The sequence below is a fragment of the Mustela nigripes genome, chromosome 5, assembly GCF_022355385.1.
Source record: "Mustela nigripes isolate SB6536 chromosome 5, MUSNIG.SB6536, whole genome shotgun sequence".
In the NCBI taxonomy this organism is placed as follows: domain Eukaryota; kingdom Metazoa; phylum Chordata; class Mammalia; order Carnivora; family Mustelidae; genus Mustela; species Mustela nigripes.
The window spans coordinates 14,567,916-14,591,486 of NC_081561.1; the positions used below are offsets into that span (position 1 = coordinate 14,567,916).

General features: G+C 43.2%; 1 long non-coding RNA gene across 1 annotated transcript in view; it reads right to left on the minus strand.

The window, feature by feature from the left end:
- Positions 1–23,571, minus strand: part of LOC132018792 (uncharacterized) — a 186,968-nt gene that overhangs the window by 145,450 nt on the left and 17,947 nt on the right. The window contains exon 3 of the long non-coding RNA XR_009404588.1: positions 5,301–5,439. This is a non-coding gene — a long non-coding RNA (uncharacterized LOC132018792). The remainder of the gene's footprint in view (positions 1–5,300; positions 5,440–23,571) is intronic.

Below are 23,571 nucleotides of genomic sequence, written 5' to 3' on the forward strand. Positions count from 1 at the left end.
AGAGCTGTCTTGGTCCAGGTTCTAGGAACCACTCCTCTATCTCACTCTTTCCATCCCAGGGGTCACAGAGGCTCCCCACAGATTATCAACCCTGGCATACTGCACTGTCTTGTCCTACAATTCCCTACGAAATTCTCCTTACATGACCCAGTTGGAGCGTGCCTTTCTTTTCCTGCCTGGACCCCGCCCTCTCAGTAATTTTTGAGCAGATGCAAATAGGTATACGGAAGTCCAGAGTGCTCTAAGAATGACAGTGCTATGACTCGCAGGAGTTCCCATGGAACCCTCACCCACCACATGGCAGGACTAGCCACCCAACCTCTCTGCACCTTGACCTTCTGCTTGATGAAACAAAGGACCTAGATGGTTCAGTATCTGTCTAGACATAAGTTCATCCCAGGGATCTCCTCCGTCTTTCCTGCCCTTCCCCCCTCTGTTCCCTGTTACTACTTCTTCTCTTTCCATGCATACCCCCATCCCCACCAACCACACCACAGAAATCCCAAGTGTCAGATCAACTGATGACCAAGAATAAAGGACAGCGGCATCTGGGTGGCTCAGCTGGTTGAGCATCTGACTCTTGGTTGAACATCAGTTCATGGTCTTGGAGTCAAGGGATCACGCCCTGGGCCAGGCTCCATGCTCAGCAAGGAGTCTGCCTGGGGATTTCTCCCCTTCTCCCTAGGCCCCTCTCCCCTGCCTGTGCTGTCACTCTCACTCGCTCACTCTCTGTAAAATAAATAAATAAATAAAGCTTAAAAAAAAAAAAGAAGAAGAAAGGACAATAAGGTTAGAAAGGAAATAGAGAAAACATTTCTTTTATTTCTTTTCTCCCCGTGCATCTTAATCTTAGAACCACTGCAAAATCAGACTCACTAAATTCCATTTAAAAATCTTAATATGGATTTAAAACTATTTGGCAATGTAGTGACTGGCATACATTACAACTTCATAGTTAAACAGCTCGGGTTAAAATTGCCTTTGAATATTGATGTGCCCAAGGTTAGGGAATTAGAAGTAGGTCCCCGGTCAGCTAATTCTAAAACAATACACCCTGGACTTCTGTTAGCATTTAATTATTGCAAAACGGCAACAAATGCAGAACAATGTTGGAATCTGGCGTCCAGAAAAGAATTCAGCCAATTTATTGTTGTCAACCACTTATGCAACTTGAGCCTTGGAAAAAAAAAGAGCTCTGAGCCATCTTCCGTTTCCAATTATGTAAACCACAAAATCAGCAGCTCCCAAGAGTATTCATAAATGTAATCCCCAATTTTCCAACTTAAAGTTGGGTGTATACGTCAATCATGCAGATAAGGCTGATCCTCAGACTGGGTAGAAAGGGGCACAGGCAGGAGTCTAGGGTCAGACCTTACTCTGCAGTCTTCAGCTCATGGGACCTGGGGCAAGTTTCAGGAGTTCCCTGGGCCTGTGTGCCCTCATTCATCAAGTAAGGAGAAAAATGCGTACCTAATACAACAATCCCACTTCTGGGCATATACCCAAGAGAACTGAAAGCAGATCTCAAATGGACATTTGTAGACCAGTGATCATCGCAGCACTACTCATGATAGTTTAGAGGTGGAAGCACCCAAGGGTCCATCATTGGATAAACAGAGGGGCAAAATGTGGTGATGCGGTATAATGGAACATAACTCAGCCTTCAAAAGGAAGGTAGCCTGGTCATCTGCTACAGTATGGATGAACCTTGAGGACACTATGCTAAGTGAAACAAGGCAGTCACAAAAGACTAATAGTGGAACACCTGAGTGACTTGGTCTGTTAACCATCTGCCTTCGGCTCAGGTCATGATCCCAGGGTCCTAGGATCGAGTCCCACATTGGGCTCCCTGCTCAGCCTGCTTCTCCCTCTGCCTGCTGCTCGCCCTGCTTGTGCACTCTCTCTCTTCCACACATTAAAAACAAAACAAAAAAACAAATTGTGTATGATTCCACTTTTACAAGGTACCCAGAATAGTCAAATTCATAGAGTCAGAAAGTAGAGTGGTAGTTGCCAGGGACTGGGGGCTGGTGGGAGGAGGAAAAGTTTTGCATGAAAAAAGTTCTGGAAATCTGTTTCACAACAATATAAATACACTTAACACTACTGAACTGTGCATTTAGAAACGGTCAAAATGGTAAATTTTATGTTATATAGTTTTTACCAGAGTAGAAAAAAATGCTCACTTCATTTAATCTTTGAGAGAATTAAATGATAAAATTGAAAATGCCCACCACACAGGGGATGCTCCAGAAATGTGATGTCTTCTCTCTCCTCCACCTCATTGGGATGACTTGTAAATTACTTAAAACCCGAAAGAGAATCCCAGCACCCAAAACATATGGATATGCATAGGAAAGGGAGTCAATTCTTTGAGCCCAGGCCAGGTCACTTTCCAAGACAAAGCCTCAGGCAAACAACTCTGGACAGTCTTCCACCCACTCAGAACATTTTTGGTATCTGTCACCTAATACGCCAGACCCCATCTGTGGGACCCCTGGAGCACACCCCAGAAGTTGCCTCTCTTTTCTTCTAGAGAAAAAGACCCCGAGACATTCCTTTTCTGCTCTTTACATAGTTTTAGAAAAGTAGCAGTCTGTTCATTCATTCCTGCAAGAAATAGCAGGTTCCTCCTACGTGCCAGGCACTGTTCTAGGCACTCAGGGTACCACAGTAAACAAGAGAGATGAGGTACCTGCTTTCGCAACGCTCGTCTTTTACCAGCCTTCTTTTAGGGCTCACGCAGTTGATCAGTTCTCCTCTCTGTGCCTCTGTCCATATTTGCCCGAAAAGTCCCTTCCTGCTTCTCCTTCCTACTCAAATAGTAAACATATCTGTCTTGGGTCCAGCTCAAGGCCAAACTCCTCCTTACGGTTCAAGTTCCTCTGATCTTGCCCTGAGATTTCCTTTCTCTAACAGTCCTGGTACCCGGAGCCACCCCACATCATTCCATGCTAAGTTACACTGCTTTCTTCTTCTTTTTTTTTTTTTTTTTTTTTAATTTTCAATTTTGTTTTTTTAAGTAGGCTGCACATCCAATATGGGGCTTGAACTCACAACCCTGAAGTCAAAAGTTGCATGCTCCACTGAGTCTGCCAACTGCTCTTTAAAGCAGATTGAGAATTAATCTTGTTTCCTAACTACATTATGGCTCCCCTGATGGTCAAAGCCATTTTCACTGGTCCCTTCACCTCCTCCCACCTCACCGGACCTAGTGAATAGTGTTTGCTCAAGAATCACACTCCTTAGCGTCTTGAATCTTAGGGTGTGATGAGAAACATGTCTTCTTCGTGCCAGGGTGGCAGAGCAATCTGTTCGCTGAGGCTGTGTCTATAAATTCCTGCTTTTTTAAAAGTATATCTAATTCAATATGCCAAAATAACTTCTATTGGAAGTATAATTTATGGGATATGGTTAAATATATATGCTTAAAAGAACATCTGTATTGAATTTTCCCCCCCAAAAAAAATCCAATGAATATTTTATACTTATTGAAAAAAAAAAAAAAAGCTTTTATATATCTAGTGCTATGTGTAGCAAAGGAAAAATTTCTACCTCTACCCTCTTAGGTTCTGTCCCTGGGACCTGAAAATTAAACTGACAGGAGACAGATTAGCAGAAGAAAAGGTTTATTTTATATGAACATACAGGAGATCCCACAGAAAAGAAATGGAAATTCCAAAGGAGCAGTTAGTCCTGGACGCTTATACACCATTTAACAAAGGACAATAAATTGTGGAGAAGTAATTGGACAAGAGAAGGGTGGGGAAATTGGAGCTTCTAGGGGTGGTAAATTGTAGGAAGGTAAATATACAGTGGAAACTCCTGGATGATAAGAGTTATTTACTAAGTTTTTTTTTTTAATTTATTTTTTAATTATTATTTTTAAATTATTATTTACTTTTAAATTATTTTTTATAAACATATATTTTTATCCCCAGGGGTACAGGTCTGTGAATCGCCAGGTTTACACACTTCACAGCACTCACCATAGCACATACCCTCCCCAATGTCCATAACCCCACCCCTCTTCTCCCAACCCCCCTCCCCCCAGCAACCCTCAGTTTGTTTTGTGAGATTAAGAGTCACTTATGGTTTGTCTCCCTCCCAATCCCATCTTGTTTCATTGATTCTTCTCCTACCCCCTTCACCCCCCACGTTGCATCTCCACTTCCTCATATCAGGGAGATCATATGATAGTTGTCTTTCTCTGATTGACTTATTTCGCTAAGCATGATACCCTCTAGTTCCATCCACGTCGTTGCAAATGGCAAGATTTCATTTCTTTTGATGGCTGCATAGTATACCATTGTGTGTGTGTGTATATATATATATATATATATATATATATATATATATATATCACATCTTCTTTATCCATTCTTTACTAAGGTTTTTATGCAGACTCAAGCAGTGCCTTCTCCGATGATGAGAATCTTCTCTAGTGACTGAGAGTCATTGTCCTCTTACAAATATGGGAAGAGACACCCTTACAAATGAAAATGTATGCTACATTTACAAAGCAAAATTTATACTCAGCTTCTAGACAGAAAGGGGGAGAGAGTTAATTGCCTTCAACTCAAAACAATCTTTAGGCTTAGGTCACAGTATTGTGGGGTGGCATACTTTGGGATGAGGGGGACTGGGAATGACAAAAGATTAGGCAAGGCAACAGGTTTGTCAACAGATTTAGGAAATGTTCACATAACTGCATGAAGCGTTGTAAACCATGGGTGCCTGGGTGGCTCAGTCAGTTGAGCATCCAACCCTTGTCTTGGGCTCAGGTCATGATCTCAGAGTCGTGAGATGAAGTCGTGCATCAAGCTCTGCACTGGGTGTGGAACCGGCTTAAGATTCTCTCTCTCCCTCTGCCCACCCCAACCCACCTACCCATCCCGTCACACCTCCAACCCCCGCGCTCTCTTTCTCCCTCTCTCTTTCTCAAAAAAAAAAAAGAAAAGTCACTGTAAACCATTATTTAAAACTAAGTTCCTTCAATTCTTGAGGTTTGGTTTTGAATGCTTATTTATTTTTTGTTCTAAGTCTTCCTGAGGAGGAGGCAAGAAGAACAACTTGACCCTTAGTAGTAATGATGCATAACAGCAAAAAATAACTCCAAGGAGACACCTCAGGCATGAATATCTATGTGCAATTATGCAATAAACAATCCTCCATTATCTATGGAAGGTATAAACTATACATCTGCAACAAAACAAGAAATTATAAAATCAATAATAATACTGTCACTTTGAGTAATGCTTCACTATCTGATTCTAGAAAAGAAGTAAATTTGTCCTTACCTTTTGACATTCTCCCTTTCGGTGCAGGATGCAGAGAACACTCGGCAGAGAGGCAAGACTTGTATTCTACATCAGAGTTGTCCAATAGGAATACACACTGGGAACCATATATGTAATTTTCAATTTTCCGGTAGCCACACTAAAATAAATAAAAAGAAACAGGTTAAATTAATTTTAGCCCATTATATCCAAAATTCATTATTTCTGCATGTCATGAATATAATTATTGAGATATTTTCTATTTTTTTCATGTGTGGAGGAAAAGGTTATTCAAAATCCAAGTATATTTACACTCATAGCCCATCCCAACTAGGTCTAGCCCCATTTCAAGTGCTCAGCCCATGTGTCTGGCAGGTACTGAACTGAACTGCTCTGCTCTAGATTCTGACCTTTGGGGAACCAGCTGCATGACCTTGGACTTAACCTCCCTGTTCTTAAGTTCCCTCCCCTTTCAACTGAGAGGGAGAAATAATCACTCCACGTTCTTTCTAGTTTAAATTCTATTGCATCCATAACTTGCATATCAGTGGGGAAACCCAATTTCAAATGCAGACCATGTTCTTTATGTATGTAAAATTAGCAGAGAATCTGAAAAATACAAAAAAGTATAAAAACAAAACAGAACAGGGCTTCTCCACTAGCTCAGTCAATAAAGCGTAGGATTCTTGATCTTGGGGTTGTGAATTCGAGCCTCACACTGGGTACAGAGATCACTTAAACACAAAATCATGTAAAAAAATAAATAAACAATCTACAATCTACCCAAGCATATCTACTATTAATCCTCTGATGAATTTCCTTTCTGATTTTTTTTTTTAAACTCAAGGAACAGTTGAAACTTTGGGAAGCGATTAATATATTACTATATCCTCCCTCACATACTTTAGGGATTTTGAAAAAATAAAATTCATACGATTTAGTTCCCCCCCAAAAGAAGACAGTTCTATATTATACATGCTTTTTTTTTCTGTTGCTTTTTTTTACAGCATAGAACATACAATAGACATAACATATGACATTGTGTGTTATGTTTTATACTTAACAGATTGTGTGTTAGGTTGTGTGCATAACAATATATAATGATTTTTTTAAAAAGATTTTTATTTATTTATTTGACAGAGAGAGATCACAAGCAGGCAGAGAGGCAGGCAGAGAGAGAGAGGAGGAAGCAGGCTCCCCACTGAGCAGAGAGCCCGATGGATGCGGGGCTCGATCCCAGGACCCTGAGATCATGACCCGAGCCGAAGGCAGCGGCTTAACCCACTGAGCCACCCAGGCGCCCCCAATGTATAATGATTTTATACATGGATGTATGGCAAAATGATTCTCACAGGTCTAACTCGCATCCATTATCACACACGGCTACGGTTTTTTTTTCTTGTGATGACAACTTTTAAGATCTACTCTCTTATGTGACTGTCACCTGCAGAATTCGGTATCATTAACTAGGGTCACCATGCTCTCCAGACACCCCCAGAATCTATTATGTCATAACTGGGAGTTCGTACCTTTGGACCACCTTCACCCATGATACGCAAATATATACACTTGTAACATGAAAAGATCCAAATAGGGCGCCTGGGTGGCTCAGTGGGTTAAGCCGCTGCCTTCGGCTCAGGTCATGATCTCAGGGTCCTGGGATCGAGTCCCGCATCGGGCTTTCTGCTCAGCGGGGGGCCTGCTTCCCTCTCCCTCTCTCTCTCTGCCTGCCTCTCTGCCTACTTGTGATCTCTCTCTGTCAAATAAATAAATAAAATCTTTAAAAAAAAAAAAAAAAAAAGAAAAGATCCAAATAATTTTCTTTCAAAATCAGTTCATCATAGGGGTCTTTCTCTTATCTCTCCTGTCCTTGCTGCCACCTTTTATGACCATGACGTGTCTATCATGGGAGTCTTTAGTTTCTGTCTGTTTTCTCTCCTCTCCCCCCGCATCCGTGTTCAGGGTCACCCATTTCTGCCTGCCTGTTTGGGGGCCCCCCAAGACTTACTACAGCTGCTGGTCAGGCCTCAGAGGCAAGGCACTCGGGGGGTCGATTTCCTCAGCAAAGTAACCAGGCCATCCACCACTGCTCTCGGCCTGGCTATTCGGGGTTGCAATTATTTCGGATGTCACCTCAGGGCAACGGTAAAAATTTACTTTGAATTGCTTCCGCCAACCTTTCTGAAGTTTCTTTTCTAACCCAGCAATTAGTCAAAACGAAGGCACTAAAATAACTATTGAATAGTTTGGGTATTTATCTGTGGGAGTTGTTTGGATTTTAGAGAGGCTTGAGAGGAAAATAGGGTTTTACACCCCCTAAAAAAAAAAAACCCGCCAACCTTCCTTTTTCTTTCCTTTCTTTCTTTTTCCATTTCTAATTCCTTTTGTTCTTTCAGAGGAAGGGTGTGTGTGTGTGTGTGTGCACGTTCTTAATTGTCAAAAGTGCTCAGCTGGAAGAAGACAGGAAATGGAATTAAAGGTGAAATGAGTAGCCACCCAGCAGCAGGTCGCGTGTAGAGAGGCCCTGTATCTTTTCACATCCTAAACGTGGGCCCAGTGCCACTCCGGCAGCCCCCACCAGGACACCCCCCTCCCCGCTCTTTGATATGCTAATCGTGGCTGTGGGTTGGTTCAAGCTGGCAAGAGAGCAGAGGCTTTCAGATGGCTGACACGTTACAAAGCTGCAAACTTCAAAGCCCGGTTTAAAAGGTTCTGTTCTCATCCAGCAAAATAAGTTTGCTTTTTACAATGCCGAAGAGAAAATCCCAACAAATTAGAGTGGAATCTTAAACAATGAAACAGGCCCAACTCAGAAATAAGGAACCAATCAATGCTATCAACATGGCTTCTATCTGTCCTTAGGATTAATCATTTCCAGATGACAGCATGCATCTGATTAGGTTCCTCTGGCAGCTCTCCCCTCTATCGGGCCCTGTGACAAGGGGGCTCCGACGCTGGAGTCCGAGATGGGGACCCAGCACCAGGTAACACTGTGCTTTGGACAGGGCCCAGGTGGCTTCTGGCAGAAAGGAAGTCAGCAGCGGGTAGGACTTCAAGAAATGCAACTCTTATCCTTTAGAAACACACGTGACTTCCCAGTTCCTCCTAGTTCTTTCAACTTCTGACCAAAATTGAGGTACCTCGCCAGGGTGGGCCCTGTATGTTTGCAGAGTGCCCAACATCACACCCAACCTACAAGTTCACCATTTTTTAAACTTAGCTTTTTGGTTCTGGAAGACTGCTGTAGTCCTTGCTTTGGTCTTCTTGAACTGCCATCACAAAATATCATAGATGGGAGGCTTAAACAACAAAAATTTATTTTCTCAGTTCTGGAGGCCGGAAATCCACGATTGAGGGTTAGGGTCTGATGAGAGCTTTTGCTCTGGGCTGCAGGCAGCCACCATCTTGTTCTGTGCTCAAAGGATTCCACTGTGAACTGCGTGAGTAAGACTGGTGTTCTAGTGTCTCTTCCTCCTTTTATGGGAACAGTAACCCTACTGGATTAGAGCCACACCCTTAAGACCTCAGTTAACCTTAATTGCCTCCTTACAAGCCTTATCTCCAAATAAAGTCACCTTGGGGGTGAGGGTTTAAAGGATGTGCCACCCCAAAACATAGCACTTTGGCATAGGATTATATTGAACTAAAGGCCTCTAGGAATCAACAAGTGCAGAAAGAAGCCTTCTCGTGTCTTCCCTTACCTGACTGAAAAGCCTCAAGTTCTGTGAAATAAGTTTGCTGTAAATTTCCTCTTCAAGGTGAATTGACTCCCAGAAGGGAAAACCCCAAATCCCTTCTCCATGGGAGGTCAACAGCCCTGAAGGAGACAAACATTATCATAAACTTTCTTATCTCTCACTTGTTCTCTTAAAAACCCATTTGTCACTCCTAAAGAAATCTATTTGTTCTTCCCATAAAAGCCTTTTCTTCCCCACTCCCTTTTCCTTACTAAATTGGGATATAAACCTCAAGCTTTAACCATTTAACCAGCCAGCTACTCCTTTTGTTAGTTCCATATGCCTGCAAATAAAGCCCCCCCACCCCCCCACCCCCGTCAGTCTGTCTTTTGTCAGCTTAATTCAAAGGCCTCCATTTTGCAGAACAGAAGAGAGTAGAGGAAAATTTTTTCTCCCCTACAGTCTTCAATTGATGAGTTTGGTTTGAGAGTCGTGGGGGAGGGGGGTGATAAGCAGAGACACGATTTAGTCCATAGCAGCCTTCAAGCCTCTTCAGTTAACCAAAACCCTTGCACTACCTTTGAAGAATAAACACATCAAGCTCGGGACAGAGCTGTGTCTGCAAAGGGAGGGGAGGGGTGGGGTCTGATGAACTCTGATCAAGATGGCGGCATGCCCAACTTCCTCCCTCACAGTTTTACCTGGGGTCTCCACTCATTCCAACTTTATTAGCTTTCCATTTTGATCTTGAAAGGACTGTCTTTTCCATGGGTCAATGCATACTTGTGTAAGGCTGTGTGAGTTGGGGGGTGATAGCAAAGGTTGAGAAAAGGCTGTCACAGCTTTGAAGAGTAGCAGAAGAGCAACCCCAAAATCTGTTTCTTTGGCACAGGATTATTTTGAGACAATTTCTGAGAAACTGCCAGAGAATCTCTGAAAACAGAGTAGAATTTAGTCTTTTGTAAGGGACATTTTCTTTACAAAGGAATTCCTCATTTGTAAGTGTCTCCCCCAACCCCTTTACCAAGAAGGATGACTCTCAATCACCAACAAACTCCTATCAATGGAGAAGACTCAGACTTAAATCTGCATAACAACCTTCTCCTTGTGTACCTAGCTTCCCACTCCCCCAACCTCCCTCAACTGGTCTCTTCACCGCCCCCCAACATCTTTCTTTTGTCTTTAGCTAAAGATTGCATTTAAGGTGGTGAGTTGGGATCTGGACCACACAACTTTCCAGGCTACCCATCTAAGGTAGAAGGAAAATTCCTTTTCCTTCCCCACAGTTTGAACTTAAACCTAAATTTAAGCTGTGTTCTTCCTAGGATTCAACCCATCTGGTGGTCCCAAGGGGTAGCCCTGCCAGGAGTCTGTTTAGGGGAGGGCTGGCACTGCATCCCCAGGCAGTGTTCTGTGGGTCCCCATCTCCAGATAACCCTCAAAGCTTGTCCTTGAGGACGTCCGCCGGAGTCACAGGAAGAGAAATAAGAATGAGAAAACAAAAGGCCTTTTTACTAAACTCTCAGAGGCCTTGGGAACCCTGTTTGGGGATGAGAGAATCATAAAGGTGGTGGAAGGGAGAGCGGACCAACACCCTCCATTTCCCCCCAACACACACACACACACACACACACACACACACATACATCCAGCTGGGGCAGATCAGGACAGCCCTGCCCTGCAGGGACCCAATAGCTCCAGAGGTACCAGTGGCTGAAATTCCAGCTACCACTGGCTCTAAATGGTGGCATCAGCAGCAACAGAATGGTTTCCACCATTTTTCACCTGTTCTGGTGTCTGATACAGCCCACAAGAAAAGTACACCATATACACCAAGATTAACTGTAAAGAAAAAAAATACTGGAAGGAAATACAGCAAAGGGTTTTCTTCCCAATATACACAGCAGCCTAAATCATTGTTTCCTTTGAGATTTACATAAATTTCATTCAATTGAATTTCATTCAATTCCTGCCCCCACCATCCAGAAGGTAGTCACCTCCTCCCCCATCTCCAAGAATTCCAGAGGGCTTATCTTCTCAGATCGGCTCCTCCCTGTCCTGTCCCCCTTCAGTCTCAGTCCCATTGATGTCTCACCTCCCTCTGTTCTTTTCTCCTCCCTGCCTTTCCCCTCTCCCCATTTCTTAAGACACCGTGGCTGTGGGAGTAACAGACTCCACAGAAGGTGTGGGAAATTGGTGAGAGGTGGGGCAGAGAAGGATGCCCGTTTCATCACAGCACTTAAAATTCCTCCAGCCACCCCCACACCAGTGAATTCCTCCCCTGCCACATCTGCACAGCCCCTGGCTACCACCTGCCACACCGCAGCTCAACCCATCCCCCACCCTGGCCCACATTCCCCCCCAGCTCTGCTCACTTCTCCCATCTTCCTCTGCTTCTCCCCCCACGCCCCCACCAACCACTTGTTCTTATGCAGAGCAGTTTAACTACTGCGGAGTCTCACTGCCTCCATTCACCAGCCTTGGGCGAAGGGCCTGCTAGCAGTTCACCCTGGAAGTGTCCCATCAAGGTATTTTGTGAAACAAAGGGCTATTTACTCCAGAGAGGAATTCTACCACTCCCGGAGGGGCAGAAACAGCTGCAGTCAGCTGTGGTTTAAATTAGTATTTTACCTTTACTACTAGTGTTTTCCATACTTTCCCTACAAGTACGCATTAATTTGAAAAAATTCTTAAGTGAGATTTCACATAATTACAGCCAGTGGTTCTCAACCAGGGGTGATTTTGCACCCCAAGGGGATATTTGGCAATGTCTGGAGATTTTTATCATCGTAACTGTGGGATGGGAGTGCCACATGTAGAAAGAGACAAGACTACTAAACACCCTACAATGCATGGGACAGCTCCCCTCAAAAAAGAATTATCTAGCCCAGAAGGTCATTGGTACCAAGATTGAGAATCCCTGCTATGGGCCAAGAAGCATCTAAAGAAAGTGACAGTGACTTTCTCTTACCCAGTTTAAAGCGACCAGTTAAAAGAAGTCATTCCCTTCTTGTTGACAGAATAACAACAACTAGGAATTACTGAGAACTTTCTTTGTTCCTAACAACCCTTTAAGGCAAGTGGCTATCCAACTGTTACCCCCTTTCACAGGATAAAAACAAACTGTGTCCCACAGACACTAAGCATGAGACTAGGATAACCTGAGCCATAAATGTATGTGTGAGGCAAGGAGGCAATCTTAGTGACATTCACAGTTTGGTCTTAAACTTGCCATACACAGATATTACTTACATTCCCACCAGACTGCAGTGCAGAGAAGGAACTAAAGGGGACACGAAGCTTTGACCATTAAATCATGAAGCGCAATTTTGTATTTTGTAAACAGAACTTCAAAAGCCTGTTCCATTCAGAAAACTTTATTTTTGTCCTTTAAAAGTACTTAATCATGGAATTGATGCACTAATTATATATATACATAGACACATATTTTAATACTTTTATTAAAAGTTTTATACTGAGAGGCAGGCCCAGACAGTTTCACCAACAATTCTACCAAATGTTTAAAGAAGAATTAATAGCAATTCTACACAATCTCTAACAGAAAAAGAGAAAAGGAAGCAATCCCAATCTATCTTATGAAGCTAGTACTACCTAATACCAAAACTCGACAAAGGTAGTACAAAAAATGAAAACTACATGCCAGTATCCCTAATGAGTACAGATGCAAAAAAAAAATCCTTAGCAAGATATTAGTAAATAGAATTCAGCAATATGCAAGAAAAATTATTCACCGTGACCAAGTGGATTTATTTCACAGATAAGAAACTGGTTCAATATTTGAAAGTCAATTAATATAACCCACAATATTAACAGAAAAGTCACACAGTCATAGTCTACACAAAAATATATTTGACAAAATTTTATATTCACTCCTGATTTTTAAAGTCTTGGAAATATAGAAATTGATGAAAACTTCCTCAACATGAAAAAGAACATCCACAAAAACATCCTACAGCTAACATTTTACTTACAGGTAAAAGACTGAATGTTTTCCCCTAGTATTAGGAACAAGGCAAGGATGTCTGTTCTTGCCTGTCTTACACAACATAGTACCAGAAGTTCTAGCCTGTTCAAGAGGGCAAGGAAAGGAAATACAAGGCAAACATATCAGAAAGTAAGAAATAAAACTGTGCTTATTTGCAGATGACATGATTGTCTATATAGGAATCTACCAAAAAAGGAACAGAAAAGAAATAATAATTCACTATGTTGCAAGATATAAAATAAATATACAAAAAACTATCTAGATACTAGCAAAGAACATATGGGCACAAAAACATTTTAACTATGTCATTTACACTTACTCATTAGGTATAGATCTAACAAAACATGGATTTGTGTGATGAAAACTAAACAATGCTGATTTTTTTTTTTTTTTTAAATCAAAGAAGACCTAAATCCATGGAGAGGAGTGAATGGACTCAACATAGTAATGATGCTAATTCTCCCAAAACTGATATATAGGTTTAATGAAATTCTTATTAAAATCTCAGATATTTTTGTAAGTATAGATAAGATTATTCTAAAATTTATATGGAAGGGTAAAGGAACTAGAATACTAAAAACATTTTGATAAAGAATAAAGAGAAAAATCTGTCTACTTGATTTTGAGATATATAATACAGCTATAGTAATCAAAACTGTGCAGAATTGACAGAGGGTTCGACATATAAAGCATGCAACAGGATAGTGATCCAGAAATAGATTCATGTAAATATACCCTACTGATAGGAAAAACCTTTTTACCAATGGTGCTAGAGCAATTAGACATTAAAAATATATATAGGGGCACCTGGGTGGCTCAGTGGGTTAAAGCCTCTGCCTTCGGCTCAGGCCATGATCTCAAGGTCCTGGCATGGAGCCCCGCATAGGGAGCTCTCTGCTCAGCAGGGATCCTGCTTCCCCCTCTCTCTTTGCCTGCCTCTCTGCCTACTTGTGATCTCTGTTTGTCAAACAAATAAATAAAATCTCTTTAAAAAAATGTAAAAAAACATATATATATATATATATATATATATATATATATATAAAATAAAATGAAATAAAAATTTCAGTGTAATTCTCGCACCTTATGCAAAAATTAACTCAAAATGTACCATGGTCTTAAATGTTAAATTTAAAGGAGAAAATCCTCAGGATCCAGGGCTATACAAAGATTTCTTAGACTTGATTTAAAAAGAATGATTCATAAAAGGAAAAACTGATAAATTGGACTTCATCAAAATTGAAAACTTTGGCTCTATTAAAGACCCTCTTAAGAAAATGAAAAGACAAGTTAGACAGTGGAAGAAAATATTTCCAAATCACATATCTGATAAAGGACTAGTGTCTAGAATATATAAAGAACACTCATAACTTTTTTTTTGTTTTTTGTAAAAAAAAAAAAATCCATTTACAACATGGACAAAAGACACGAAGAGACATATTACCAAAGAGAATATACAGATGGCAAATAAGCAGATGAAAAGATGTTCAACATCACTAGCCATTAGGGAAATGCAAATTAAGACCACAGTGAATATATTGCTACTGTCTACCAGAATAACTAAACTGAAAAATAGTGACAACACTAAATTCTCATGAGGATATGAAGAAACTAGATCACTCATCCATTGCTGGTGGGAATGTAAAATGGTATAGTCAATCTGGAAAACAGTTTAAGACCATTTCTTAAAAAACTAAACAAGCACTCACCATAGACCCAGCAGTTACACTCTTATTCATTTATCCCAAAGAACTGAAGATTTATGTTCACACAAAGACCTATGCATGAATGTATATAGCAACTGTATTTGTAATAACCCAGAACTGGAAGTACCCAGATGTCCTTCAATGGGTGACTGGTTAAACAAACTGTGGTATATCACTTCCATGGAATAGCACTCAGCTATTATTATAAAATAACAAACTATTATTTTTAATTATCTAAAAATAAATAAATAAATAAGTAAAATCTTTGAAAATTTCTTTAGATTATTACCTAAACAAAAATTAAAGTAAAATAGCATATTATCAATACAGAAAACAACCTGGATGATCTTCAAAGAATATGCTGGGCGACAAAAACCAATCGCAAAAGGTTGCTACTGTATGATGTCATGTATACAACATTCTTCAATGAAAAAATTGTAGAAATGGAGGACAGATTGGGGGTTAAAGATAAGAGAGAAACAGATAGGGCTAAAAAACAAAGGGGGGGGGACAACAGGAGGGATTCTTGGTAGAAATGTCCTCTATCCTGACTGTCTCAATGTCAAAATCCTGGCTGTGATATCATACTATATTATAGCTCTATAAGGCATTACTATAGGGAGAAATTAGAATAAAGGTACAGGGGACCTTTCTTTCTTTCTTTTTCTTTCTTTCTTTCTTTCTTTCTTCCTTCCTTCCTTCCTTCTTTCTCCTTCTTTCTTTTTAAGATTTTATCTATTTATTTGTCAGACAGAGAGAGTACAAGGAGGGAGAGAAGGAGAAGCAGGCTCTGCACTGACCAGGGAGCCCAATGCAGGACTCGATCCCAGAACCCTGGGATCATGACTTGAACCAAAAGCAGACGCCCAAATGACTGAGCCACACAGAGGCTCCTGTATTATTTCTAATGACTGTCTGTAAATCTACAATGATCTCAGGATAAATGTTATTTATTTAAATAAACTATGTTATATTTATAGTATTATTATAAAATATATCATAATTATATAATGGTATCTATTTAAATAAGTAAAAATATATGTAGAGATTGGAAAAGGTAAAAACAATGCAAGCCCAGAACAGGCTAGCTCCCTCATTAAGACTAACAAGCACCCATTTACAGGAGGCACTCACACAAGGTGATCAGGAAACAAGCTACCCACTGTTCTGAAGAGCAGGCACTCTCTCATGTAAAATAAACTGTAGACATGGAAATTGTAATGTGAAAGGAGTATGGAAACCAAAGAGGGAGATGTTGTAATGACAAGTGCAAACAGAAAGTGGGGAGTTACCGTGGAGTCTAGAAAGAGCTGGAGGGGGAGACAGTAGGTGTTTTTCCAGCACTGACCAGGACAGAGCACAGCTGGCCAACACAAACATCCAGTCCACTGGGCAAACATAATCCTTGCTGAAGGAGGAATTTTCACTGGGGCAGTCACCATGTGATGAAAATATACCCTCTAGGAAATCCAATTTCCTTTGCTTGGGTTCTGTATTCATCAAGCAACCTTCTGATCTTAATTTGATTTTTGATGGTTTCCTCACTGTAAAAGAAGGAGCTAATGGGATCCAATCTGCTAAATGATTATATGTTTTCTTCCATTATGACCCTCCCATGGTTTTTTGGCATTGGGTATTTTGTCCTAAACTGTTTTCTTTCTCAGGCATGATAGCAGTTTTCTTCCAACAAGACTGCAATCCCCTTGAGCAAAGAAACTGAGTCAACAATCATTTATTAAGCACCTGCTATGTACTGGGAACTGTGCGAATGACAAATGACAACCAAGATAGGCTTGTGCCACCAGGAACTGCTAATTTCCTGGTGGTCCTGTATCAGCAGGACTGGTAGTAGCGGCATTATGGCCCAGAATGTGGGTTTCAGAGTCAAACCAATGGGGTTCAAATCCTGGCTCCAACATTTACCACCTGTGTGATCTTAAGCAAGCTACATAACCTCTCTGACCCTCAGTTCCCTCATCTGTGCAATGGGGTAGACCTCCCAAGGCATCAGGAGGATTAAATGAGTTCACTAGACAAAGCATAGTACCAGAGACACAGTGAGTGTTCGTTAAATGGGAATTAGTGTTACTCTGACAATCATTCTTACAGTCATGATTTCCAATCCTGTGAGATCACATTTTTCCCTCTACTGCCCACCTAACTTGTCTGTCCATTCCAGGTTCAATTACCTATTAAGTTCCCCTTTCCAGGCATCTGACAACACCAGGGATTGCAAAGAATTTCTACAAATCTGCCATGGGTGTCCCTTGCCAACAGCCAACATCTGACTCAAACCCATTGCTCTTCTAGCCACCTACAAACCAGCTTCTCCTACCTCCTCTTATCACCAAAATGGGCCAAGGCCTGCCTTTATGTTTATCACTTGACCTTGAGAAGGCTTTGGAAAAACCAAGGAACCCATGCCCAGAAAATTCTTTTTTTTTTTTTTTCTAGAAGATTTTATTTATTTATTTGTCAGAGAGCAAGCCCAAGCAGGGGGGCGGTGGCAGGCAGAGGGAGAAGCAGAGAGAAGCTGAGCAAGGAGCCCGATACAGGCTCGATCCCAGGACCCTGGGATCATGACCAGACCCCAAGGCAGAAGCTTAACCAACTGAGCCACCCAGTGTCCCAAACACAGGCTGCACAGCAAATTCCAGACAATTCTCAGAGTCCAGGTTTATCACTATGTTACAGGGGTTCCTTTTCTTCATCTCTAAAAAACCACACCAACTCTAGGCTCCATATCATTGAGTTCCATGGTTTGGGGCATGGGTGGAGAGGTTGTCTTTTGTGTTTAGTTTTTTTCCTTTAAGACTATATATATATATATATTTGCCTTCGGCTCAGGTCATGATCTCAGGGTCCTGGGATCAAGCCCCGAATTGGGCTCTCTGCTCAGCAGGGAGCCTGCATCCCTTTCTCTCTCCCTCTGCCTGCCTTTCTGCCTGCTTGTGATCTTGCTCTGTCAAATAAATAAATAAAATCTTTACATAAAATAAAAAATATATATATTTATCTGAGAGAGAGGGCAGCCACAAGGAAGAGCAGAGAAAAAAGAGACAGAACCTCAAGCAGACTCCATGCTGAACATGGAGTCCCAGGCAGGCTCAATCCCACGACCCTGAGATGATGACCTGAGCCTAAACCAAGAGTCGGATGCTTAACTAGCTGAGCCACCCAGGTGCCCCTGTAGATATTACTCAAAAAAATAGGGGTGCCCGGGTGGCTCAGTGGGTTAAGCATCTACCTTTGACTCAGATCATGATCCCAGAGTCCTGGGATCAAGACCCACATTAGGTTTCCTGCTCAGCGGGGAGCCTGCTTCTCCCTCTCTCCCCTGCTTGCGCTCTCTCTTGCGGTCTCTCTCTGAAATAAATAAATAAAATCTACGTGAATAAATAAATAAACAAATAAACAAAATCTTTAGGGGAGGCTGGGGGGCTCAGTTTTTAAGCATCCGACTCTTCATTTAGGCTCAAGTCATGATCTCAGGGTGCTGGGATGGAGCCCCACATCAGGCTCCCTGCTCGGGCAGAGTCTGCTTGTCCCTCTCCCTCCCCTCGGCCCCTCCCCCTGCTCAAGCTTGCTCACACACTCTCTCTCTCTGAAATACATAAGTAAAACCTTAAAAAAATACAAAATCTTTAAAAATAAATAAATAAGTAGAAACATAGACACTAAAGGGAAGGAAAGCAACCTATTCAAATCCTCTTCCCTCTCCCCTTCTGGGCCTTTGCCCCAGGTTCCCCCCCCCACCCCCCGACCTTCTGAAGCTCTTTCAGGAATAAATCAGGCAAGGCTTCCTCCAGTCATCAGCCTGGATGGGGAGCAACCAGGCCAGCAGCAAGAAACATAATCTTCCCCAGAAACTCAGAGGAAACACATATACAGAGTTTTATGTTGGGAAGCAGACGTGCAGAGCTGTGTGTGCTTCTGTTTTTTCATTCTTCCCACTTACGAAGTTGTTCCCCACCCATGGTCGCCTCCCAAAACAGGACTACATATTCACCCCTGAGCTTGACCAACAACCCAACAATTTCCTGTTGTACAAAGACAAATAAGAAGGTTTTAAAAAGAGAGAAAGAGGGGGAAAAAAAGAAAGAAAGAGGAAGGAAGATGAAGATGGGAAGGAAAGAAGGGGAGAAATGAAAGGAAAGACCAGGACCGCAGCCTTCTGTGCAGCGGAGGGAGGGCCACTGGCTGGAGGCAGAGGGGTCCTCACAGACAGTCTGGTCAGGCGACCCCCAGATAAGATCAGTGATAGACGACATTGGGCTTTTTCAAAACACCTTCCCGAGAACACCTCCCACAACGTGTCAAAACAAATGAAATTCCACATTCCCGCTTGTAAATATTTTTCCCCTGCAATAAATGAAAGCTGTGATTCGACAGATACCTCAGAGCTTAGCATTCTTTATGAGGTGTATAAATAAGACCTACGGCGGGATTGGAGAGCGCCTATCCTGGCAGTATCATTTTTATCCTATGGGCAAGTGTGCATTTACATAATTCAATTCAGCAAATTCTGATTGAATATACATAGTATTGTATAAATATGTATCAATACGTGTGAGAACAAAATGAAGAGAAGCTGGTCAGGATCAAGCAGCATCCGCCGGTGGCCCCCCTCAACGTCTGCCGCGGGACTGGGCTGTCTGACTTTGGGGAACAGATGTTATTTGAGTACCATCCCATTATTCACCTAGCGCTCCCCGGTGCCCATCCCTGATCCCACAGAGCGGCGGGTAAATAAAATCTGTGCTCATGCATTAAATCAACATGCATTACATGCCACCGAAAATACATACAAGATGCAGGAATTGCGTCTTTATTTCCAAACATATTTGTTACGAAAGTGTCTTAAAGAGATTGGGGGAGGGGCGCCTGGCTGGCTCAGTCAGGAGTTGGTGGTGCTTGAGCTCAGGGTCACGAGTTCGAAACCTATGTTGGATATAGAGAAGACTCAAAAAATAAAATATCTTTTAAAAGAGAGAGAGGGGACGCCTGGGTGGCTCAGTCGGTTAGGCGTCTGCCCTCAGCTTGGGTCATGATCCCAGAGTCCTGGGATCGAGCCCCGCATGGGGCTCCCTGCTCAGTGGGAAGCCTGCTTCTCCCTCTCCCACTCCCCCTGCTTGTGTTCCCTCTTTCGCTGTCTCTCTCTCTCTCTTCAAATAAATCAATAAAATCTTTTTTAAAAAGAGAGAGAGAGAGAGATTGGGGGAACTGGGGAAAGATGTTAGCATTTTTGACGAAGGACAGAAAGGTTTTTGAGCTGCCCCCTTTATTTGAATACTTGAGTGCGTGACCTTTTGGATATTAACAAATAGCTTTCTAAACCAAACAAATTTTGCAGAGAAAAAGACATCTTCTAAATTTATCTACTTCTGCATCTGCACTGAGGAAAACTTAAAACTGGTCCAGATTAGCCGGCTCTGGCAGCCAGGACAAAATACCACAGACAGGGCAGGGTTGGGGGGGCTCAAACAATAGACATGCATTTGCTCCCAGTTCTGGAGACTGGAAATCCATTATCAAGATGTCAACCAGGTTTTTGGGGAGGACACTCTGGGTTGGCAGATAATCATCTTCTCACTGTGTTCTCACATCATCTCCATTCTGGGTGCTCACAGAGAGAGAGAGATTTCCAGTGTCTCTTCCTCTTCTTAGGAGGACCCCACCCTAGTGGGTCAGTGCCCCACCCTTACAACCTCATTTAACCCTAATTCCTTCCTTAAAGGCCCCAGCTCCAAGTACTGAGGGTCAGGGCCTCAACACACAAACTCTGGAGGGACACTCTTCAGTCCATAACATTCTCCTAAGTGCTTTGGACCGAAAATATTGACCGCTTCACATTTCCCCTGGAGCTAAAACCCAGGAACAGAAGTTGTTACAAGTACTAAAGTCAAGCATGAAAAGCGCAGGGTGAATTTCACATGTGCATTGTTATTCTGGTGGTAGGTTGGTGGTAGCAATGGTTATTTTGCTCAGGTTTGCCTTCCCACTCATGACTCTACCCGGATTCTTCTCAAAATCCTAAGTCCCACATTTGAGGCTATGAGCCCTCTGAGAGCAGAGGGCATTTCTTTTCTACCCCCTACAGAGTCTGGCACATACTGGAAACTCAAAAAATGTTTCCTGCGAGATTGAACGAATGACTCCCTTTCCTTGTAGACATGGAGTCAGGAGGAGGAAAGTTCGGGAGAAGGGCCTATGTGGGGTAAATGGCAGGCTGAGATGGAAACTTCCCTCCATCTCCCCCAGCCTCACTGGAAGCAAAGAAGAGAACTTTTTAGAATGAGCGGCCATCACAGCCTGAGGAGAAGAGCCATGAAACCCCAAGTCAATTCTCTGAGCACTTCATGCTCAGAACGTGTTGATATGTGAATTGGGTTGAAGGAAAACCTAATGACCCTTTGGTTCCCCTGGCCACACACCCAAAAGGTGCCAGGCTTCCCGGTCACGGAAGAAGACAAGTACACCAGGGTTCATGAGGAACAGCCAACAGACATTTCCTGAGTACCAGCTCTTCAGTCATTCAATAAATATTTATTGATCACATATTCTATGTCAGACACTAGGCTTGGCCCTACAGACACAAATGATGAATCAGACACTCCTGCTCCTACGGAACAAGTACATCATCAGCGGATGTGACACTGGACCACTATGTCGGGTTTCTTCTTGTACCTGACTGAACACTGTGGAATAGCTATGGTCGCCGTGTCTGGAAATAAACACCTATCATGTGTCTGGCGCCCTGAGCCAAACAAAAGTTTTTTCATCTCGACTTTACTTATTTTTTTAAGTCATTTATTTACTTAGTTCAGGAAGATCTACACCCAGCGAGGAGCTCGAGCTCGTGACCCTGAGATCAAGAGTTGCAGGCTCTTTTGCCTGAGCCAACCGGCACTTCCCCTTATTTGTTGTTGTTGTTGTTTTTTTTTTTTAAGATTTTATTTATTTATTTGACAGACAGAGATCACAAGTAGGCAGAGAGGCAGGCAGAGAGAGAGAGAGAGAGAGAAGCAGGCTTCCTGCGGAGCAGAGAGCCCGATGCAGGGCTCGATCCCAGGACCCTGAGATCATGACCCGAGCCGAAGGCAGCAGCCCAAACCACTGAGCCACCCAGGCGCCCCTCCCCTTATTTGTTTTTTATGGCTGTCCATTGATTTGCCTCTGGATGGAGAGGTAGGTGTATGTCCGGACTGTTCTTGCCATGAGCCAGAGGAAAGACTGCACTGGATATCCATTTGAGAGGGATATTTTAACACTTCTGGTCATAAGGTTGGAAGTGCCCAGCTCCAAGGTTAGGACGAATGCCCAGGGATAAGGGTCTGCCCCCAGTGAGAGGCCATCAGGCAGCTGACAGGGAACACAGATGGAGGATTAGGGACTCAAATGACAGCCTGGCTTGGTGACCTGGCCTCCTGCCAGGGCCAACCTCCCTGGTAGCTAAACCATCAGGATATCCCTCTTCTCCCCTCCCCCCCGCTCCAGCACCAGAATCACCACCACCCTGCACCCGGTGACACAAGATGCTGGGCAGGACATTGTGAAACTTCCTGGCCTGTTCTATTGCCAAAGTGTCCTAAGTCAAAGTGACTCTGACCTTGGTCTTGCCTTGGAAGTCGCCAGGGTAAGGCAGAGAAACACACAGAGACTCCCGTGGAGCCAGCAGCCCCAGCGTGGGAGACAAGCTTTAAGCAGGCAGCAGTGTGCCCGGCATCACGAACAAAATGAAGTTGCCAGTACTGGGTCATTTTTGCCAATCAAAAGCAGAAATTTCATATGGTTCAACCTAATGTAATACTAGCTGACTCGTGCCTAGCACCTCCTATGGGCCAGGCAAGGCTCTAAGCTCTTTGCACACAAACTCCCTTTATCTTTTTTTTTTTTTTTAAAGATTTTATTTATTTATTTGACAGACAGAGATCACAAGTAGGCAGAGAGGCAGGCAGAGAGAGAGAGGGAAGCAGGCTCCCCGCTGAGCAGAGAGCCTGATGCGGGACTCGATCCCAGGACCCTGGGATCATGACCTGAGCCGAAGGCAGCGGCTTAACCCACTGAGCCACCCAGGCGCCCTCCCTTTATCTTCATAGCAGCCCCAAGATGGGGGTACTGTTAGTCTCCCCACTCTATAGAGAGGACCGAGTAAGCACCTGCTAGGACGTAGCAAGGATTCAAATGCAGGCAGTCTGGCCCCAGAATCCACATTCTCCACCTCTAGCCTGACCCACCTTGCTGGGCACAGAGTTCGGGGACAGCACAGAGGAAGAGCCAAGATACTCAAAAAAGGGTTCCAGAAGAAAGTCAACCCCCTAAGCCTCATGTCTCCTGACTCCCTCCACAGCGACCAAAGACCTTCATTGTGTGTCAAGAGGGTGGCACTACCCTGGCCGCAAGGTCGATTCCCACCGCCCAAGCTCCCAGGAGCCTCGTACACTAAACGTCTGCAGCATCAGTGTGTGAGCGAGGAAACAAAGAATGAATGAACAAAAGCAGAGGGAGAACCTTTTCATCCACCTAGAGAAAAAACAGGGCCAAACTAAGCGGCTTTGTCGGGTGGATGGAGCTGGGGGAGGCTGGGAGAACAGGCGAACGCGTTAGCTGGTGTACATCCCACGGGACTCCACGTGCAAAGTATCATCATCTTGACTTGACAAAGGAGAGGAAAATGGATTGGGAGAGTTGACTGAAGACCGTCTGCCCCCCAGATTCTGGCCCTGCTCTTTCCGTTCCCTCCTCTGCCTCCCACACTGCTCGGCACTTGCTCCTGCCAGCAGGCGACTTAACTTGGGGAATCCATTTAAGATTTTTCAGCTGCTGGAGGAGTTCAGGTGCTGGAGGAGTTCAGGTGCGGCTGGAGGTCCTGGGACAGCCTGCAGTCCGATCCGCTCTCCCCC